The following is a 22,172-nucleotide window of genomic DNA, read 5'->3' as shown; positions in this document are numbered from 1 at the left end:
ATATAGGTACTATAATGTGTATAACTCACATTATAATATGGTCTTACCAAGGCGTATGCCTCTACCCATCGGACACGGTGGAAATGTTTTAATTGCGTCCGAAATTGAACGCGCGCAAGCCACACTGCGAAGATCGTGCGCGAGAAACGAGTTTACTAATTCCACAATATGATAATATTATTATTATTACCTGGTTTTAGTGAGTTGGATTTGAATAGGTACTACCTATTATGTTGCGGTAATATTACAATAATTAATTTTCGTACGCGGAAGTCATCTCTCGTCGGTGCGTGTACCTGCCATGTGCGATATAATAATATTATTATAAACACCATGATAATTATATATTACTGCAGGTGGTTAACATAATAATAATACAATATCTTAATATCAAATTTTTTAAGTAAAGGGCGAGCCGCACACACAATATTAGCCTATATAATCCTGCGTGTAATCATGATAATACGTGAATACGTGTAGTATCTATCTGTCTCGTTCGCCAAACTTTTCTACGATTGCGTGTTTAATTGCGGTTTTGTCGTCACCATACACTCTCATAATTTTATTATATATTATTATGATAATATAATATGTAACTGTTATAATATTATTATACGCTTCGACACAGCCGTCGATCGAAATTACAAATTAATCACTCGATAAAATTGTCCGCCCGACCGTCGTTTCAATCTCTGTGGAAATTAATAAATAAATACTCTAAATTGCCGTTTTTATCTGTTATTGGACAACAATTATCATCAGAGCCGTGTTCCTACTGCGATTTCTCTGACGAGTGTCATAGAATTATATTCTCTGAACCGATTTCGAACCACCGCCAGTGCCCAATACGACGCGTTTACCTACTCGACGAGTTTTCAAATTTGGCATTGTAAAGTTCTTTTAGACCTAAGTGTCTAAAATATGTCACAGTATGTCTATACTTGTGACGAGCTCGTCTTGGTGTGATTTTTACTCTTCTGCCTATGTTTCCCCATTCTAAAAACATATTATAATTATAGTATTTTGAAACTGAAATTCTAGGCCTGAGTTTCTATTTCATCAATCTATCGTTTTTCAAAGACTAGATATTATTATTATATTATATTATGCATAATGAAATGCGAATCGTGCGATTTCGCTTGATACGTACCTGAACCTAGTTTTACCATTATTAGGGTTCAAAATTTCGAAACCTTGTTTTTTTTTAAATATGTTGATTTATAATAATTGACAATATATATTGTACACGATATATTGTTCGAGAGGCACAATGTGTTTTTAAAGAATTTTAGAAAATTGCTGTTATATATAAATGGCCTATTAACGTGATTAACGTTATGGTTTGTTATTTGTTATTTTTTTCTTTTTTATTTCTATATTGTTAAAAAACATTTAAAAAAAATATATTACCGATTATTATATTCTATTGCATGTTGTAGCGTTATTAAAAAGTGTGCCTGATACATATACGTAGTAAACATATTATTTACTTGCACTAGAGATGTAAAAATATGTCTGCTTTACCGCTGTGAGAATATATTTTAATTATTACTGCAGGCCTATCACGAGAGATGATAACACATTTTGGACTAACCCGTGGGTAGATCAACAAATGAAAAAAAAAAAAACAATCAGAACGTATTTTATTTTCATTTTGATTTATTATGAATCCGCGCTCTTCGAAATCACTACAACCGTCTGTGTAGAATATTAGATATTTAGATGTATTCAACTATTATTATTTTTGATATCTTCTTAATGTCAAATTATTTGTAATTGAAATTAAAAAAAAACACAATGTGATTAAAAATAATTGCCAAGCAATTACACTTTCGATCACGGCGTAATCACAATAATATTTCATACGACGTTAAAACACTATAAATACAACCAAGTGTATTGTGTATAGGTACTGATTTTACATCGTCGTAAAAAAAATATAAAAATTATTTTTTGAAACATTTAAATCCTAATTCTTATTGTCAGTTCACCGTGCGATCATGGTCAGCCATTTTGACCTGTACTTACGATTCACAATACTTACAATAAATATTATTAACATTCGCAGAAGTACCTAACGAAAACCATGTTATTGGTTCTAAAATGTCTCTCTCAAACGAACAGAGTAGGCATTAAAAAAAAAAAAAAAAATACACACAATATAATGTGTACCTTCTACTTTAGAATAGATAATTATTTTTGTCATCCGAAATCGTTTCGATGATTCCTAAACAACCGATCAGAAATCAGAACCATTATTTAATTATAACTGCTTTTGCTGCTGTGCTTGTGTTTAAAAAAATACAACATTTTCAATATTAGTATATTATTTGGACGACTATATTTGATATTTTGTTTAGAGTATTTACTCCTGAACGAAATTGTGATAAGTTAACGACGAGCTCGTATATATTGACAAGTCCAAGTCGTAATATTTAAAAAAGGTTACACTATACTAACATTCGATTAATCCGTGCGTTTAGGTGGATGATTTAGATATCACAATAATTATTATTTAATACGTCTCTAAAATAGCTCCAGGCTATTTTTAAATTTTTTTCGTAGGTGAATAATTTATCGCTGTGCACACAAGCGTAGCGTACGAAACTTTTACGGTGCTCTCTGTGGTCAGTGGCTAGAATTTGTCACGAACGCATTTTGCGATGGATATCAGAGACGCGTACGTGTTTGGTGAACTGATTATGTCCCCGTGACTAGGCGAATAGGGTCATTAGGTTGTTATATTCGGGGACTATTTTTTTTCTCTCTCTTTAATACATATTTTATGACGTTATATCAAGTACAAACAAAACAGAATCAACAAAATTGGAGCGTGGAAAATCGTCAGCTAAAATATTATGATATGGCAAATCGAGTAGGCGAACTCCTAAAGTGTTGTGTTAAACTTTACTGCAGTATATTATTCAAAATCATAATCGATGTTTCAACATGAATTTATCTTGCATAGCATTTTCACGAGATTTATATGTCATATAATTAATAATATTATTTAGTTTTAAAATTTAAATAACAGTGAGGTCGAAAACGATTTATTACGATGGTAAATAATAATTATTGTTCAGAAATACATGCCCATGCCATTCGTATATACGGTAGAAAGGTAATTATATTATAATATATTATTATAATATTATTTAATTATACTGACTTTGATGAGTTATACATTTTGAAGGAAAATGCACAAATGATTAGTGTAAAGGCTTAAAATATAACTCCGACTCATTATCTATTATCAGTAACGAGTATTTACCGAAATGTAAAAAAAGTTAATGATTTTTCGTTTGTCATAAGTTCAATGTTCGATGATGTGTTCGCGGCTTTTTTTTTTGTCTAAACAGATAGGCATCACACTTCATACACTTCGTATGAATAATAATTAAGAATATATAATATTCGTTAACAACTATCGTTTGTTCGTTTATTTATTAAATTTCCGTTTATAATTTATCAAAAAGTCAATTAGTTATTTCGCCATAATAAGTTTGACCTAAACCGTATTATAATATGTGCGTGTAATAATATTTATTATTATTATTATTATTTAATCGAATGTCACTTCGACGCATATAGTCTAACCCATACTCGAGGTGTACAATCTGCAGAGCGTTTAGTCCTATATACAATATATATATATATCAAATTCGACGTAATGTGTCTTTGAACTTTAACACATGTTATTATTTCATATCAGCTCTTAAAACAATACAAATAACGTTTCACACGAAAGTAAACGAAAGAAAATTCGAATTGAATTATCAATCTTATTTTATATCCGTCGACTAATGCGCAAAATAAAAATATTTCGGTCACCCTACGCGTTTAACCTCGACCAGACGTTATATTTTAATACCTACCTAGGTATAGGTATAGGTATATACGGGTTTACGTCTGGCGCTCAAATTCCGTTATGAAAATAATAGTATAATTTATCGATATATCATAATAATAATATCCGAACGGCCGACAAAACGAAAAATATCAACAACGAAAAAAAAAAAATACCACGGATACATATACAACAGGTATTATGTGCAGTACCTACGATATTGAGCAACAGCGTTTATAATGTTATGCGAACCGGAGATCTGGACGGCCCTGACATTAGCCTTTGACAATATATTATTATAATAATGTGCGACGCGTACGATATATTATTATTATTATTATTGTATTTATATACCTATATACCTATATGTTATACGAGTGGATCAAGAGACGACGTCAGTGACAGTATCGCGCCCGCAGTCGCCGCTGCGACTTGTCCTCGATTCGGCCAAACGGTTGTTTTCGGCTCACCTTCCCGCTCGCGCGCTTCTTCGCTGCCGCCGCGGCTGACGACAATCTCAAAGTTTTCGTCCTTCGCATTTCCCGCCGCAGGTACCCCGTACGCGTGCGCCGGCCATTGTCTCGCAAGCGAGTACCTACGTAATAACGCGGTTTCTCCGGTACCTAAACCTAGGTCGTCGTATATACCTACTATACGTATACCCGGGTACGCGTACCGTAGACGTCTGCCCGCCAACTGTACTCGCCGCGGTTGTCTGTCTGTCGGCGACAGTTTCGCAACCGACACTCGCGCGTAGTCTGAGACGGCCGAATTTTCGTTTTTTTTTTTTTTTTTTTTATATCGATTTTCAAACATTATAATATTTGTGTTTTGTTGTCAAACGGCGACAACAACGACAATAATCTAAATACGTCGTGTTATAATGTGATAATAGTCGTGTATAATATGTAATTAGTGATTTATTAAGACAATGGATGCGAGCGTCTAATGTCGAGTACAGTTTGCTCAAAATACATTGTTATAATATAGGTATGCATGTCAAGCTCGTACAATATTATTATTATTATTATTATATACCGATGTGATGACGAATATTTCGGACCGATTATTATTAATGTTATAGACTTCTCTCATCATCATCATTGAAACTCAGCTTTACAAATAATGCGCATCAAGTAAATAATAATAATAATAATACATTAAATCGATTTTTCAATAAATTATATCAATACAGCTATAATATAACACAGAGTCGTACACGCAATAATGTATACGTTTATTGTGTTATCTCTATAGTATAGTTATTATAAGACATTCATTTCAATAATACAATTATACGTTGTTCACACATGTAAAGAAATCTATTTCGATTACGCTCATGTATAATATTATTTGAAATAGTACATCATCAGACATAAATCGTACAAGGCTGTAATAGCACATATTATATACATACTGTGCGGCGGCGTTAAAGCGTTAGGAAAAGAACAATAATTTATTGGAAAAGTTTGAGATAAAAAAAAAAAAAGTAAAAACGCTTGCCGTTACAATATAATATGATGACATGATATTTTAATAATAATTATTATAATTAATATAATATATTATTACGTTATTTACCAAAGATATTTTTCATAATTATATCACACGAATTTAAAATATAGCAACGTCTACAGTGGTCTCGAGAACGAATATGTCTGGTAACTAAATTATAATATGATTCTACGATTCACATCATGGTAATTCCCCCGACGGTTTTGTCGTACCGCATTATACGTATTAAAAATTTGATGTTTGTTTTAACGAGCAATAGTACAGTCTCCGACGTTTTCCATACGTCTCAAATGAAATGTGCTAGTATTATTATTATTATTATTAGTAGTAGTAGTAGTAGTATTATTTAACAGGAAGACTATACGCGTACGTAATATATGTAATGATTTTTGTTGTTAAGCCCCATCGAGTTTGGTGATTTTTTTTTTCTAATCCTCTGACTCTAATTGCGCGCTTTCTAAGGAATTTATGGGGTACCTAGCTGCTGGTAATGACCATACATAACACATTTTATAGTTGACGGTTTTTCGTTTTATACGGGTTTCCGCTGCACGATAGAAGTGCATATAAACGTATAATATATTATATTTTAGAGTAACGATACGCATTTACACTTAAAACGGTGACGCACGATGCGTATAAATAAATTACATTAAAGCATTTCAGTTGTTTCTTTTACTGTTACCAACAAATAATACAGTCCATCTGACAACATCAAAAACTGTCTAATCACTAATTTCGACTGTACAGGTTCATTCCGGATGAACTCGCGGTGACGTTATACAACAACCTTCGTGTGATATACGATACATATATTATACTGTATGCTTTACTGTGTGTGTGTATATATATATATGTTTAGGCTCGTCTCGTCAAAATTCATTGCCTCTTGTCTATAATATTACAATGCAGTCGTCGTCGTCGTTTTATGACAACAACTTTGAGCGTTTTGCCGTTATTTACGCAAGTGGTTAGATTAGGTTGGGAAATTGGATTTTCAACAAGAAATAAACACAGTTACGAGTTTTGCGTTTGAACCGAGATAACGCAAAAGTTGAATTAATTATAGTCACCAATCTGATTCGAAGAACTCGAGTGGCAATACCGTCGGAATAATCAGAATTAAAAACTTCAAAATAATATTGAAACAGTTTTCGCTTCAACGGCACCCGCCCGAAATGGAGATAATCCCGTTAATAGAATAGTATTATTATTATTATTATTATTATTATTCATCGTGGGTACTACTTATTAATTCATCTTGGAATTAAAAGAGGTCATTTAAAGAAGGGGTATAACACTTGTCATCAATTACTTAGTATATAGTTACAAGAGGTACCTATGGTGCATTATTTGATGTTTTAGTCATTGCAGTCACGTGATAATGTGCGTGTGCATAATATTTTGATTGATGGCAGCCCGGGACCGTGAGAAAACCGTAATTATCTTTTTGATAACAATATAATATTGTAATACCAAGACGAGATAATAATGTGCATGTGTACATTTTCCAAAAGTTAAGCCTTTCCGATTGGATTTAATGCGAGTCACCATTCTTGTCCAAAGTTCACTAACACGAACAAGTATGTCAAATAAAATAACCTGAAACCAGACTTTTCATTTTGATAGAGCGTTGATTCGAAAATCTCATACGGTGTTGCATTGCCACGTTTCGAGTAGTCATTGAATATTTAAGCCAGTGAAATGGAAAAGATTAAGACGTGTACATTGTACAATAATGTATGTAATACAGTATAAGAAGCGTCTTTCGAACAGTTAATGTAAGTATTACAGAACCACTTTAAAAAATTGAAACCAAAGTCTGATGAATGACTTGGACTGAAAAAATCTTTTGACCTTTAATTTTATCTAATTTTTTGGGTAGTTATTACATTTTTTTCTAATGATAATACATCACGTATTTATATTTTATAAACCGTGGTTTCACATAATATTTTATTTTGGTAGTAATTTAATAGTTTAATTTTCATGATTGTCATTTTATTCTAGTACATTTGTTTTAAAATTATTATTAGTTTAAGTCTTTGAGACTGACTGACGACCACTTAACGTGAATTTTATTTTAATTGTTGCTTTTATCGTGCATTATAAAATATAAAATACCGCTACAGAGTCTTGAGATCTATATTCTTATATATATTTTTATCCCATAGATTTTATGTATTTGTCACTGCATGTCACAACACACGTTTATTTATATATTAGATAAAAATATGTTAGTTGTAGGTAGGTAATCAATTAAATTACATATTATTATCTACCAGCAGAGTGTATTTTTAGTGAACTCAAGTTAATAAACTGAATACAAACTATAAATTAACTTATCCTTTGCCGAACTGTACCGTTAAGTGTGTATACATACGTATAATATTAGGTACCTACCTATATTATTATTATTATTTATATTATATTTTATAGCGTAGATGTATTTCACAACATTTAAGGTCAACAACGTATACCTTGTACTTGGTTAGTCGGTTGCATTAAACCGTTTTTGAATGATGTATTATTTTTTGTCACAGGGCCACAGCAGTATTATGTAAGAACGTTAATTCCATCGATTTTAAAACTATTTCGGTCATTATACCTACAGTTAATAAATAATAATGATATATTTGAAAAAATTATTTTGGGTAAATTATTATCATGCTCTGATGCTCATAAAATTAATATATATATTATGTAAATCGCCAAACGGAGGTGATTATTTTATTATATTTTATGTCGCGACCATTGTTTTCGATTTAATCGATTCCGTAAACTTTGTTTAGAAATCCATTGGTCGAATCGTCGTTTTTGGAAATCGTTCCGTAACTATATAGGTACATATTATAGTAATGTTGTTAATTATTATTTTAATAATAAGTGATTAAAAGGAAATTATTGATAATACGTTTATAAACCGAATAGGTAGTATTTTGGCTGTTTTAACTTACATAATTTTACGCTATTATTTTGTTATTATTTAACATATTTTATTGTCCTTTTCTGTAAATTATAATATCGGTCTGTTGGACAAGGTGAGTCGTCGTGTGTCCTCTTAACGATCGCTTTCGTACAATACGTGACAATTCGTCGAGTGTGGTCCGCGGGTTAGACGTCGACGCAGGGCGTTAAAATCTCCGTTCGGCTATATGAGATTATATCATATAGTGCCTATATTATATATAAGCGGCACCGCACACAATATTGATTTTTTTTGTATAATTGTTGTATACCAACATTTTTAGTGGCATTCCGTTATTGGCCTCGCTTTTGTCAAAGGAAATAACTTTACCGTTGTTATCCACTCACGAGAACACGTCATATTATTATTTTATCGTCGGCCTGGACCCGGGTGGACATGGCCCAGATTCGACCTGTCCATAACTTGACATCGATCGGCCTAGGATCTAAACGATACTAGTGCGTGTATTGTAAATAATTGTAATGCATCGGTTTATCATAGTATCAAATATTACATAAACTTTGTATTATTCCATAATAATATTACACTATAGACCGGTAAATAAAATAAACAAAAATGATTCGTGTTAACTGCCGGGGAAGGTTATCTCTTACGACTTACGGATGAGTATGTATTTTTTTATAATAATATAATACTATATTATGTATACCTTCAATGTGGTCAGAAGTATAATGACCGTTTTTTATCTATAGTTTTTGGTTACACTATTGTAAAGAAAATGCACCACACCTGCAGCTTGAACTGTTCAAATATATAATAATGTGTGTGTGTGAGAGAACATTTACTTACGCGTATCGTTCGCGAGTAATTTTTAAATTTCTCAAATAGCTTATTTAACTTTTTTCTTTTCTTCGAAGTGTTTGTTGTGAAGTTATTGTCGCCTTGATCATTTTGACGAATGTATATCATTAAAATGCTGATTTTCAGACGAGTATAATATGTGAGGTAAACAAATTCTAATTTTAAAACTGATCTGTTCACTATATCCATAGACCATAATATAAACATTGATTGTGATCTAATTATGCAATAGGTATTTATATACGTAATGTTATTAGTCACGAAACATACATATAGGTACGTATTTATAATATGTAAATTATTTAACCAAACATAGGTAATAACATACAATATAGTAAATTATTGTACAGCGGGCGAGTACATAGTACACTTTCGTAACAGCATTACAACTATTTTCACTGAAAATCCTATAGCCTAAGTCTGAGGTATGCATATGTGTAATCGTCATGAGATATAGTTTACCGACTGTAATCGATAGTTTTGTTCAGATAACTGATCATTTCAACCATAATTGCAGCAAAATATCCACAGCTGCAGTGTAGGCGTATGGTTGTAAAATATTTAAATTAGGCATCTAAGAACAGTATTGTTATCATGTCCCTGCAGTACGATTTGGTTTAACACATTTTCTTTGATCTATATATGTACAAACAGACAACCGTTAGGTTATAATTGTTATTGTAATCTCCTCAGTTTTCATAATCGAGCTATTTCGACGCACTTAATTTGGATTTATTTAGAAGGCTTCATGCATCGACCGCCGCCGATTGCTGATTTTTTAGCGTCACTATAAATTAATATCGTTATTGAATTATGTGAAAAAATCGATAGTTATAACACCGCGTTGATTAATGGCTTTGTTTAAAATATTTGATTTGTATGTACTACTCGTACCGGCTATATCGGCGAAAAATATTATAATAATGTGCCAGGCAAAAACCGTACATTTTATTGTATCGTAAATATATCGGCTCAATTATAATAATTTTTTATTGCACAAAACACTTGGATTATTGTACGTGATTAGATATTTATTCATAAAAAAAAAAAAATAATAATAACAGTTAGGCATACCTACCGGGTATAGGTATATACAATAATAATAATAATAAGTACCGATGTATATTGCACAGTTAAAAACAAAAATTTCACCAAGCGTAGAAAAAAAAAATGTATAGTTTTATGACACATTATATACCGCCGTTTTAGTTATGCAATTTCGCACCAAATCACAATAATATATACACATAAATTTCATAATTTCATGTTCTGAAAAAGACTTTGGATTACCGATAAGCATTATTTAATATTCTTATGCATGTAGGTAGGCAGAAATGTTGCAGTTGTTGTTATACATATTATTAAATATTGTACTATTGTATAATAATGCAATGTGGTCTGCACGGCCAAACCGCAAATAATAACAATAATAATACGCTATTACATTGATACATAATAAGCGCATTTTGTTTTACAACAATCATTACGCGTTAACGCCTTGTGGGAAATCAATTTTTTTTTTTTAAAAATATGTTCTTTGCTAATACATTATTAATTAATAGTGATAAAACACTAAAAAACTCCACGGCTTCATCGCGTGCTGTACGCATCGTTCTGTTATTTTACAGGCGTTATCGTGTGCACTGTATATTTTGTCGTATATCGTAATAATATAATATTATTATATTATTGTACATTTTAATATCGGTTAGTCATCATCGTTGAACAAAATGTAAATAACGATGGCTGCTGTCGAGTGGTCTTTAATAAAAAAAAAAAAAAACGTATAGGACGAGTACCTGCTGCAGCGGTATAAATTTAGTTAATGTTTAGTTCTGTTACTTTTTGTTTTTTTTTTTTTATGAGAAATACACACTTGAAACCTATTGATTATTATACGTCGATCATAATACAATCATCATTACTGCTGTTTGTTGTGTTATTATAATAGTTACGTGGAACAATAATGATAGGTAGAAGCTAATCGATATATTTTTACGATGTGTTCGAACAATTTTACCGAATTTTCGTCGCCGAGTGCTTATCGTTTTTCGAGTGATTTTCATTGAGTTTTCAGAGGTTTTTTTCGGATAATATAATATACGACATCGTGTATCTTTATAATATATATAGCTGTGTGTCGTAGGTATTAAAACAATATAGACGTGTTGTGCGTCGAATTCTTTCTTTTTTTTTTTCTAATACGACACCCTCACCCCGCCCCCCCACCGACAACAACACAACCTCACTCGAAAAAGAAAAAAAAACATTGATATTTGAGCGGATCGGACCTGTTGTACTTCGGTATCCGCGATACGTGCTCGGACATTGTAAGTTATAAATAATTTATTGTTCGAAGCGTCAAGGATTTACGCATATTATAATATTGAATTGCATTACATAATTTTTGTAGTATAATATGTAAAATCGTATACACTCAATTATTATTTTCATTCGAACTGTAAACATTAATATAATAATTTTGCTACCGAATCCGCGCGGCAATGGTCGTGGCACATAGTGCCGTATCCGTTCGACCTCGCCTTGAATTATTTTAATTTTGACCGACTTGGTCGGGGCTCATCGTGCCGTTATAGGTACTTACCCATGAGTTATGCGCTCGCGGGTCCAACGTCTGGACGAACTGGATCGACAACGGAATATTATTCGCCTTGTCCTCAGATCGCCATGAGGACACTGATCATAATTAGCTTAACGCCTCGTGTAAACGCCGTTTCCCCTCCCACCGACGGCAGTTGTGTTAAACCTTTATAGTGGTCACCACATGATATTATACTAGCTGTGAGCCTGGTCAAATTAATGATAATTTTTAATCGTGTTAAGTTAAATCGGTAGAAAACATTTTTTTAAAGCAAACAGCCAAAGTTAATAGTTATTCAAATTTTTTTTTTAAACTCGGTCAAGTCTAAAGTTACGTATATGGAAACTTACGATTAAATTGGTGACTTAGGTCATTTATTGTTCGGCATATATATATATATATAGTAAAAGCCAGTTGTATGGCTTATATTAATAAAAAGTGAAATATGTATCATCAATAACACACACATGTATTATTTAATTATTTATAAATATTAAAGAAATTGGATTTGATAAAAAGTATAACTCGTTATCTTTTAAGTTTAAATCAATAAAAATTAGTTAAGTCAAACATTGAGTAAATTAAAAATAAATTTAAAAAAGTGAAGTTAAAATTAACTTAACTTTAACTTTTTAACTCATTTATGGCCAGACTCGACTAGCTGACACTGTGCACTTCGTCGCCCTTTAAAAATGCCAATTCTTTTGATTCAAACTTTGTTCGTTATTGAATATCCGGTGTAATGGTGCTTTTAGCTAATTTACTTCATCTGCCTCCGAGTAACCCAATTGGCCATAAATATACTAATTTCTCCCATTACTATTATGGTATTATAATCTGTGAGCTGTAACCAATATAGCAATCATTTATAAACAAATATATTCCCACCGTAAATCTCAAAATCCTTTCTTAAACATTCAATGAAATAAATTTAAGGACCACTTATCGAGACTTTATGGTTTCATATTTTAAGTTGGACCAAATCGCACACATCGAGCATAATCTCATCAAAATGGGTTGAGTAGTTTTGGAGTGCATCGCTCGTTGTATGCGTGATTTTTATACATTGAGATTATCATGACATGTTATAATAATAGTAATAACAATAATATTATATTATTTTTAGATTATATCGTGTTCGAGATTTGCATATTTTGTACAGGCACGCACTACGCAGCGATAAATCAAAAATTACGTATATTTTCTCGTCTCGAAATTCCCTAAGTCGTCGGCCGGACGGACGATTTCGATTTTCGTTTGCATCACCATCGCGTCGTGATAGGTACATGAGATATTATTTGTTTCGTGCCTACACAAGACAAACCAAGTATAGTACTTATATTTCGTGTTTTATATTAATTTTATACTACATTAGTTTCATCAAACCATTCCTGGACGCAAGTTACCTACACGTACCTACCTATATACATTATATGTTGTTATTATATTCGTAACGGTAACGATCTCCTCCGAACTCACATTTCCGCCTCGGAAACTGGTTCGGTTGTGCGCATAAATATTATATACACTATATAGGTACGCCTTACACGCACACACACACACACACACACACACACACACACACACACACACGCGCGGTTTTTTTTCTTTTCGATTACCACGACTATTACTTATTGTATAATAATATTACCTATGCCATAATATTATATAGGACGTATCCTATACACTAATGTAAGTCGTACAGTTGTGCGATTGGATAATACGCTTAATAATAATGCGCTTGTTTAATAATATGAAGGTATACATATATAGATATGTATATGCGCAAAATCGCGTGTCACATTCACTGCAGTCTGCAGTCACTATTACTTTTTATTATTATTATTATTATTATTATCAGGTGCGCCTAACGAACTAGCGTCCGATCGGTCGAGATTTCAGAAATAAAGTTCACGAGGAGTGGAAAATAAAAACATATACATGTATTATGCGGTGGTCGACAATATACCTCGATTTTGGGTCACGATTTCCTCCGTTGTAGGCGCATATTTATTGTGTTACATATTTTATTAACGGATTAAATAATTCATATCATACCACAATATCCGCATCAACACGGTAATTTCTGCGATATTATGGTACTCGAGCCTCATATTAATATTATTATTTATTATATTAAGACGAGACGAAAAATAATTTAAAAATCAAGCCCGTTATTTTCCCAACGAAATCGCATTGTAACCGCGTATATTGAACTCCTTCTACCTGCACTCTTATGTGGATGGGGGAGGAGAGGGGGTGAATACCCGACATTCTCGGTTGCAGACATTTTGTCCACTATTCAAAAGGTTCAGTTTGTAGACAATTTGTAGTTGCTTCCCGAGAAAATGTCCGCTATTTGGAGGTGTCACTGTACTAGTTGTGTAAACAGCTCTCCCTCCCCCCACCACCAAACTAATATTTAAAAATTAAATCAAAACACTCCCCTTTAAAAAGCTGTTATAATATACTTACGGTAATGGTTACGAAAACTTACTCGGGTTAAACATACGGCGGATGTTATTGCGACAACTGTAAAGTGTTTTTTTTTTTTTTTAAATACTATTCAGCGTTTAACAATGACCGCCGTCATGGCGACCGAGAGAGAAAAAAATATAACGAAAGTTTTGAGTGTTGAAATCTTTTTAGATAAAACATCAGCGAGGGGGTTGCAAAACATATAGAGGGCGGTTGGCGTAGTGAACGTGGACGGAGGGGGGGTGAGTATATCCGATCCAGTTGTGCCTGTTATATTATGCATGGGGGTCGGGCGTGTCCGGACATTCCCTTCCCCTTGGGCGGCATAACATTACATCGCGCATTAAGTATGTTTATTTAATCTAGGATAATATATAATATTATGTTGTGTGGATTAATTATCAACTATAATAACGATTTTGTAATAGTTATTCGCATCATGATAATAACAACAATGTTATTATTATTATTATAACACAACTATGGAGAACGTTTCGTAACGTTTGGCACGCCAGACGAAGGCCTCCGAAAACATTTTGGTTGCGCTACTGTAATGTGTACCTATACTAAATATAATATATTGTTGTCATGATGTGTCAGAGGTTACGACGAGTGAATCACAAGACAATCGCGCGTTATGACAGTACACCGTGATCGTATTTGACATATTATCATAATATTATTCTAATGTTATATTATTATATAATAATATATATGTTATAAAATAATAACAGACCCTCGAACAGGTAATAATATCGAACGCGATGCGCGTTTCGAAACAACACTGCACAACTCATCGTCGGCCGATGCAGCTGATGATGTATCGCGACGTGCAGTGATTTCACTCGCTCGGTGGTTTGACACGACCCGACGACGACGACGACGCGACAATATCGACGACAGCTGAGGCGGAGGCGGCGGCGGCGGCGGCGGCGACGGCCCACTCTCGCCCGTCGTGCCCACAACTCGGTGTAACAGTTCGGTCATCGTAAACGCGGCATCTCCCCCCCAACCCTCTCCTCCCCGTCGCCCCCGAAACGTCTTTCTTTTTCACGTCGTTCAAGACCGCGTTTTATTTTAATCGCAAGATCGAACCGATCGGCGCTGAAACGTAAAGTCCATACCCGTAATTCGCCAACATTGTAATATTACTATTATTATTATCATTTTGCAAGTACTTACGTGCACACATATTATACATATATGTGTATGGTTTTTATTGTCGGCCGTTCGACGCGTCGATGACCGAAGGTCAACCGGTGACCGGCGCGAAATCGAACGGTGCTTGCGCCGGACCCAACGACCGTGAAGGAAAATTAGATAGGTACTTACCTACATATTTTGACTTAACCCTCTACAGACATACGTAATATTATTGTATGGGAAGGTAATAATATGTTATTATATCGCACGAGATTCTCGTGGTGCGAGGCGGACGATCGAAAAACAAACACGTCTTGTGTGGACTTTGCGAGCGGTTTCCTCTGCACGCGACTACAGCTCATCGTTCGATTCCACGCACCTACCTGATGCTATCGCATTGGAAATGTAACGAATGAGCCCGAAAAGAAGTTAATTTTTTTTAATTTAATTTTCGTCAGCTCGATTTTTAACAAAAACAGATTTTTATTGATATAAACTTAATACAAGACGAGTACAGTATAATAGGTACTGTAGATCGAATCCAATAGATGGTGCGTATTGTTTGAACATTTACTTTTTATCATATTAAATCATACCACTGGCTTTTTGTATAAGTTATAAAAAAAATAACGTGACCCGGGTCAACACAAGTTAACTGTAAGTTTCCATATGACCCTTGACTTAAATAAGTTTAAAAAAAAAATAGGATAACTATTGACTTTGAACTTTTCAAAATGTTTCCCGTCAACTCAACTCAACTCAATTAAAAATGATCTAATGTCTAAATCCAATTAGTGTCCATATATCAAGCGAGAGTACTTCGTCGTACATTCTACATAGGTATTTGATGTGTATACGATTTATACTAACCTGTGTGTGTGTGTGTGTGTGTATGTGTGTGTGTGTGTCTTCGTGCACTTGTGTTCGTATGAGGAAGACGTGTGTATAGGCAGGTTATGTTGCGCTTACACAATACCTGTAGGATAGGCTTGCGTTCGGCTTGGATTTACAATTCCGCGTCAAAATCGAAAAACCCGTTTTATTCGACTGTCGGCAATTATTATTATGTTTTTTTTTTATCATTACGTCCGGGCGAATGAATCGTACTCATTTCCTAGACAGCATGTACAATGTACATACATGTATGTATATTATTTTTTTAATATTTTATTATTGTACTTCCATTTTCTGCATGTGAGGATCAGAAAAATTATTGAATATTATAAACCGTCGGCGATAAAGGCGACGATCGTCTTATTATGATATCGTAAAGGAAATAATGGCGCTATACAATACAATACGATATATTATTTGATCATGTAATGCACCAATACAATAATAGACACTCCCTATACTACAGTAATAAAATAAATTATCGTATTTCTGAGAAATTCGAATAAAATCATAGCGCACACAGTTAAAAAAAAAAAATAAAAACAGCGTGCACCGTACGGGTACAGCAATTAAACAAGTAGCATCATAGACGTGTAACAATATTGTACTAAATTCGTTACATTTTGACGTTCGTCGTCGAAAAACGTGATTCGATAAAAAAATGTCTCGGACAGTATATACCTCCTACCCGCCGCAGCAGACCCACCGAGCTTCGAGAGGTCAAACACTATGATAATATTTAACTTTATGACGCAGGCGCCTGCGTTTCATTAGAACCATCCGGTGTTGACAGGTGCTCCGAAAAAGCGGCGAAGGATAATATTAGGTATGTACCTAGAGTTACCGCGGTATCACAATAATAATACAACGTACGTCGTAGGAGAAAAGCGAAACTCTGCCGTTCTTGTCGTGCAAAACCGTTTTATTTTATGGCACACTCGAGACACGCGGCGGCGGCGTCGTAACATAATACGATAACAGCAAAAGCAACAGTATGCAATTTGTACATTCGAATATCTTACATTATTATCTTTGTCATAATAATAATATTATCATCGTCGTTAATACGCCTGTACGAGAGTCTCGAGATTAGACACAGGATCGATTACTGTGCGCGGTTTGCTGGTCGAGAGAGTGCACTTATAATATTGTTATTATCATATTATGACGTCGGAGCGAGCGTTTTGAGTAAAAGATAATATCGTGGTAAAACATCGAATAAAAACAAATCGGGAAAGCTCGCACTGCGAGCGGGCCGGATTCACCTCGGTTTCTAAACGTACCCATCGTTTCATGAACAGTATTTAAAAATATTCCGGTAACCACTAACCAATATGTTATTATCAACACAGATTAAAACCGTAATAATCAATATTGTGGCTATGACGTACAGCAACGTTGGACAAACAATATTATTATCTGCGAAATGTTAACAACAATAATCATAACTAAATCTTGTATGCTGGTGACTGACGGACGGACAGGCTGTCACACAGTGATGTAACCAGGGTTTTAGAGGCTCGTGGCATAAAAGCTCTTGAGGCCGGTAAAATTTTAAGAATAAACAAAAGATTCAAGTGAATTTGAAATTCATTTCAAAACCAAAACGATATTATTCGTACATTTATTATTTTATTGTGAAATTTGTAATCTAATTTCAAAAATATTCTGTTGTCGGTTAAGCGTTTGCCCACTTTGGTCACCCGGCATTAACTCCGCTGCTGTCTCGACGGGGATATAAGGCGTTTTGAACTTAATATGTTTCAGAAACCCGCGAAAGCTCGTTTCTCGTCACACACTTGTTGTACTCACCTACCTGTATAATACTATTATTATTATCACTTACTCGGGCGCCGCAGACCAATTATTGTATCGTCGTATTATAGTGGACGAACAACTAATGCTCATAATACTGGTCCGTGTGTGTTTGTACAATTATTATTATTATCATCATAATAATATGACGTATTGTGTCGTCCGTGCAGCGAGCGGTACACCTAGCTCGTTTTCCGGACTCACTATTACAGTTGCCCACCCGTTCCCACTCGCAGATGCCTACAATAATAGTAGGTATAACATCTCACCTACCCGTCTGATATAACCTATATGGGTAAATATATCCACAGGTAGGTAATGTAACACAATACGTGTTTAATACACGACGCGTAACACTCGGTTCGTCGGCCGGAAAACCGGTCGAGATCGGCGCTGACGACTGTTGTACGTATAGTTATTAGGTACATATAAGTAGACATATATAATATGCACACATTATATATTTGTATATGTAATACGCACGTGGAGTCTCCGAAGTCTTCACTGGCTGCAGCCGTGTGTGTTATGTGTCCACGGGCGACGGACGTAATATGACCGCCGCCGCCGCCTCGCTCTGACGTAACGCCGAGCCGCCGATATCCACGTATAATAATAATAATAATAATAATACTATCACAAGAGTCATTCTTACATAATGATATTATATATTATGGTCGTCCGAGGAAGTAAAAATTCCGACCGCCGTGACAGTGTAATAGCATATGGGCGCTCGTACATAATAATAAAATATTATAATACCTACGATATACGGTTATTACCTATGCGCGGTAAAAGCGCCGCGGTCTGGGCGCGCGTGGTACCTACCTGTTGCCGCGCGTGTTGTACCTGTTGCTGCGGTGTTCGAGCGGCGACGCATCGCAACATACGGCTGAAATCTAGGCATAATAATATAATATTATACGCGTCCTACATCGTAACAATAATATAATATTATTATGCAGGTATATTATACTGTACGTCATGTGATATTTTATATGTACGGCGGCGCGTGCCTTCGCGCGTTTATTGTTTTACTACTACGGGAGTTTCGCGGCGACCTTGATCGTCAGTAGGCCAAAACCGAATCCCAAAACCGCCGTGGCGCAATTTCGTACACACACATACACACATACACACACACACACACACACACACACACGTGTGTGTGTGTACAGTAGTTAAATAATCGGTATTTTATACTCGTATACTGTCTTATATGAAATTCTGGATCGGTCTCGAAAGTGAAAGAAAATGTGTAAACAGAAAACCGCGTCGAGTGTCACATTCGGTTCGGTAATATTATAATATATTATAATGATACGCTTTATGATATATTATTTACTCGATGACTACGACGACAAAGATAATAATAATGATATGCGCATACGTAATATTATTATTATTATTGAAAAACAGCGCCCAGGGCTAGTGTGCAGTGTGCACGTGTGTCGGCGGAGCAGTGCGCCGCGGTCGTTCAAGTGTAATATTAAAAAATTGTGTTCTTCGGAAGTCCAACACTCGGTTTCGTGTGCGCACGCGCGCAGTCTGTGAAAGACGACGGGTGAGAGAGATCGAGAGAGTGAGCCGGCCACCGACGGGGTACCGCCGGCCTTGATCGGAATCGGCCACTCGAGGTGTACGACGAGACTTATCTCAGCTCGTTTTGCCGAGTACTTTAGTACTTCGATAAAGTACAATATTAATACCAGTGACGGTAATGGTGATAAAGCGTACCGGACGGGCTCGTCGAAATTTAAGAAAATTTTGTCAGACGAATCGCTTGTCGTCGAGACGTATTGGAATCGATCGTCCTCGATCGTCTGGTATACCATTGGGCACCGGGTAATCGAACCCCCGCCGCCGCCTCATCCCACCCTGCCGACCGAAAAACATGATGACAATAAGTTACGGAACCCACTCGTCCGTGTGACATTAAAAAAAAAAAAAAAAACGACTTGTAGAGGAATATTAACGATAGCAATAATTTATTGTTGTTTGTTTTATTGTGCCGCAGTGTAGGTAATATCTACTGTCGACGCGACGAGCATGGCGCATTATATTTTCTTAATCATTATTGTGGTTTTGAAGTGGTGTTTATTCGGATATTATGCGCTTATCGGGTCGAGACGATAGCTGTGCTGCAGAAGTTGTGCACCGAGATAACGGCGATATTATAATCGTCGCGTCGGCGTTTTTTTTTTCTCACTCGTCGCCACTAAGGCTGCCATACACCTGTTGGTGACATAATAAAATTGTACAAACTGCAATAATCAAGGTATTTCGCTTATTTTTATGGTTTGACGTAAAATCTAGCAGAGTGCTATGGAAGTGCATGTCTTGTTACAACCCGTTCAATTATTATATGAAATATGAATGTGATTTTTTATTGAAAAAAAAAATGATGCTTATTTCATGTTTTCCGATTAGTTTTGCTTTTAGACATATCTCTGCTTTCATGTATTATTCTATGTCCCTAGATATAAACAAGTGCCACCGACAAACAATTAGACATTTTAGTTGATTTCTGTTTTTTTTTTTATGTTTTTTAACTAAAAATAATTTGTCTCCTTTGTACTTTATTATTTCTTAGTAATAAACACCGGAATCGTGTTTGCTCGCTTACATATACTAATCGACCAAATTAATCAATTTTTTTCGGTTAGAAAATTTTTCCAAAAATATACAAGGAGTATAATGAAGGTGTTAAAATGTTTTCGAAGACTCAAAAAGGCTAAGAGTTTTGTTTTTGTTTAAAGATGAATTTTTTTAGTGTTTCTATAAGTATAAATATTAAACCATAATATGACGAAAAAAAATGTATCCATAGTCTCGGTCGTTATTTTTGTTGCTCATTTTAATATTTCTGAGTGCTTATTTCGACGATTGTAAGTGCTATAAGTCCCGACCCCCGGTAACGATATTAATATTATGCAGGATATTAAATATTATTATTACCTATTATTATTATAAGCATCACGCCGTTCGACGATTTACGCTCGTACATAATATAATAATATATAGTACGCTTATTAACGTCGTCCTCGAAACGGTCGGCGACGTATTAAAATATATACATTTTAGTACGATAATATTATAATTAAATAACGGTTGATTCGGTTCTTTTTTTCTGCTCGCCCGCTGCAGTCTCCATCCGTCCGCCGAACCGTTGCTGGTTTCGAGTCGGTCTGCAGTAGCTCGACGACGCGTCTCCGGCTTTCCGATAAAATAATTATAATATTATTATTATTACGGCAACGTTTTCGACGAAATTTTTGCCCACATCTCCGGTCGCCGCATACACGTCGCGGATATAGCCGATAATATTATAATCTCGAGCAGTCGCCGTGCATGGTACAAAATTAATAAGTTAATTATAAGTTTTCAAATAACTTTTGACTGAACTGAGTTTAAAAAAAAAAATAGGATAAATATTAACTTTAAACTTTTTAAACTGTTTTCTATCGACTTAACTCAAATCGGTTAAAAATTATCATTAACTTGCCCGGGCTTGAATTAATATCATCGGGTCTACGATGACTACAGCAATCGAACCGTCCGCTGACTGAGAACCACTGCCCCTCAGGTTGATCAACCCCTTTTCGTCTGATAATAATTTACGGTCGTCGCGCGGGATGTTGTCCGTCGTAGGTACCTGAGCACACATCACGATCAAAATAATAATAATATAATCTCGTCGGTTTTTTTTCGCTCATCGGCGTGTAGGTTTAAAAAAGTGGAATAAAAAAAAATTCTTCTACTACCCAATAATAATCTTAAAATCTCCGCTAGCGCTGTAGGTAGTGCGTATAATAGGTAGGTATAATATTATATGAAAACGAGGTCTGTTCACGTCAAACGGAATCTCGGGGGGGAGACAAAAACAGAAAAAAAAAAACCTTTAAAACAGGTATATAACAATACGCGCAGGTAGTCTCCATACTTCCTCTCTCATTATTATTATTATTATTATTATTAGTTCGCTTCGAATATTATTATTATTCGTTTATTATACACACTCAGTGATCCGATCTCGTTCGCGTGCACTGCCGGCTCCGGTCGTTGTAATATTATTTTCTCACGACGTCTCA

At 34.7% G+C, this 22,172-nt stretch overlaps 1 protein-coding gene across 2 annotated transcripts in view; it reads left to right on the top strand.

Annotated features, from left to right (window-relative positions):
- The window catches only part of LOC111040929 (ATP-binding cassette sub-family A member 1), a 42,108-nt gene that overhangs the window by 3,273 nt on the left and 16,663 nt on the right, over positions 1-22,172 (top strand). Inside the window, exon 1 of one of the 2 annotated variants that reach the window (XM_022325011.1) lies at positions 7,025-7,143. The exons of the other annotated variant lie outside the window; for it this stretch is intronic. The gene's annotated coding sequence lies outside the window, so the exon portion shown is untranslated. Of the gene's footprint in view, positions 1-7,024; positions 7,144-22,172 lie in introns of those variants that run through there. 2 annotated transcript variants of the gene reach the window in all.

The sequence above is a fragment of the Myzus persicae genome, unplaced genomic scaffold (assembly GCF_001856785.1).
Source record: "Myzus persicae strain clone G006 unplaced genomic scaffold, MPER_G0061.0, whole genome shotgun sequence".
Taxonomy (NCBI): Eukaryota; Metazoa; Arthropoda; class Insecta; order Hemiptera; family Aphididae; genus Myzus; species Myzus persicae.
This window is presented reverse-complemented; position numbering and strand designations above follow the sequence as displayed.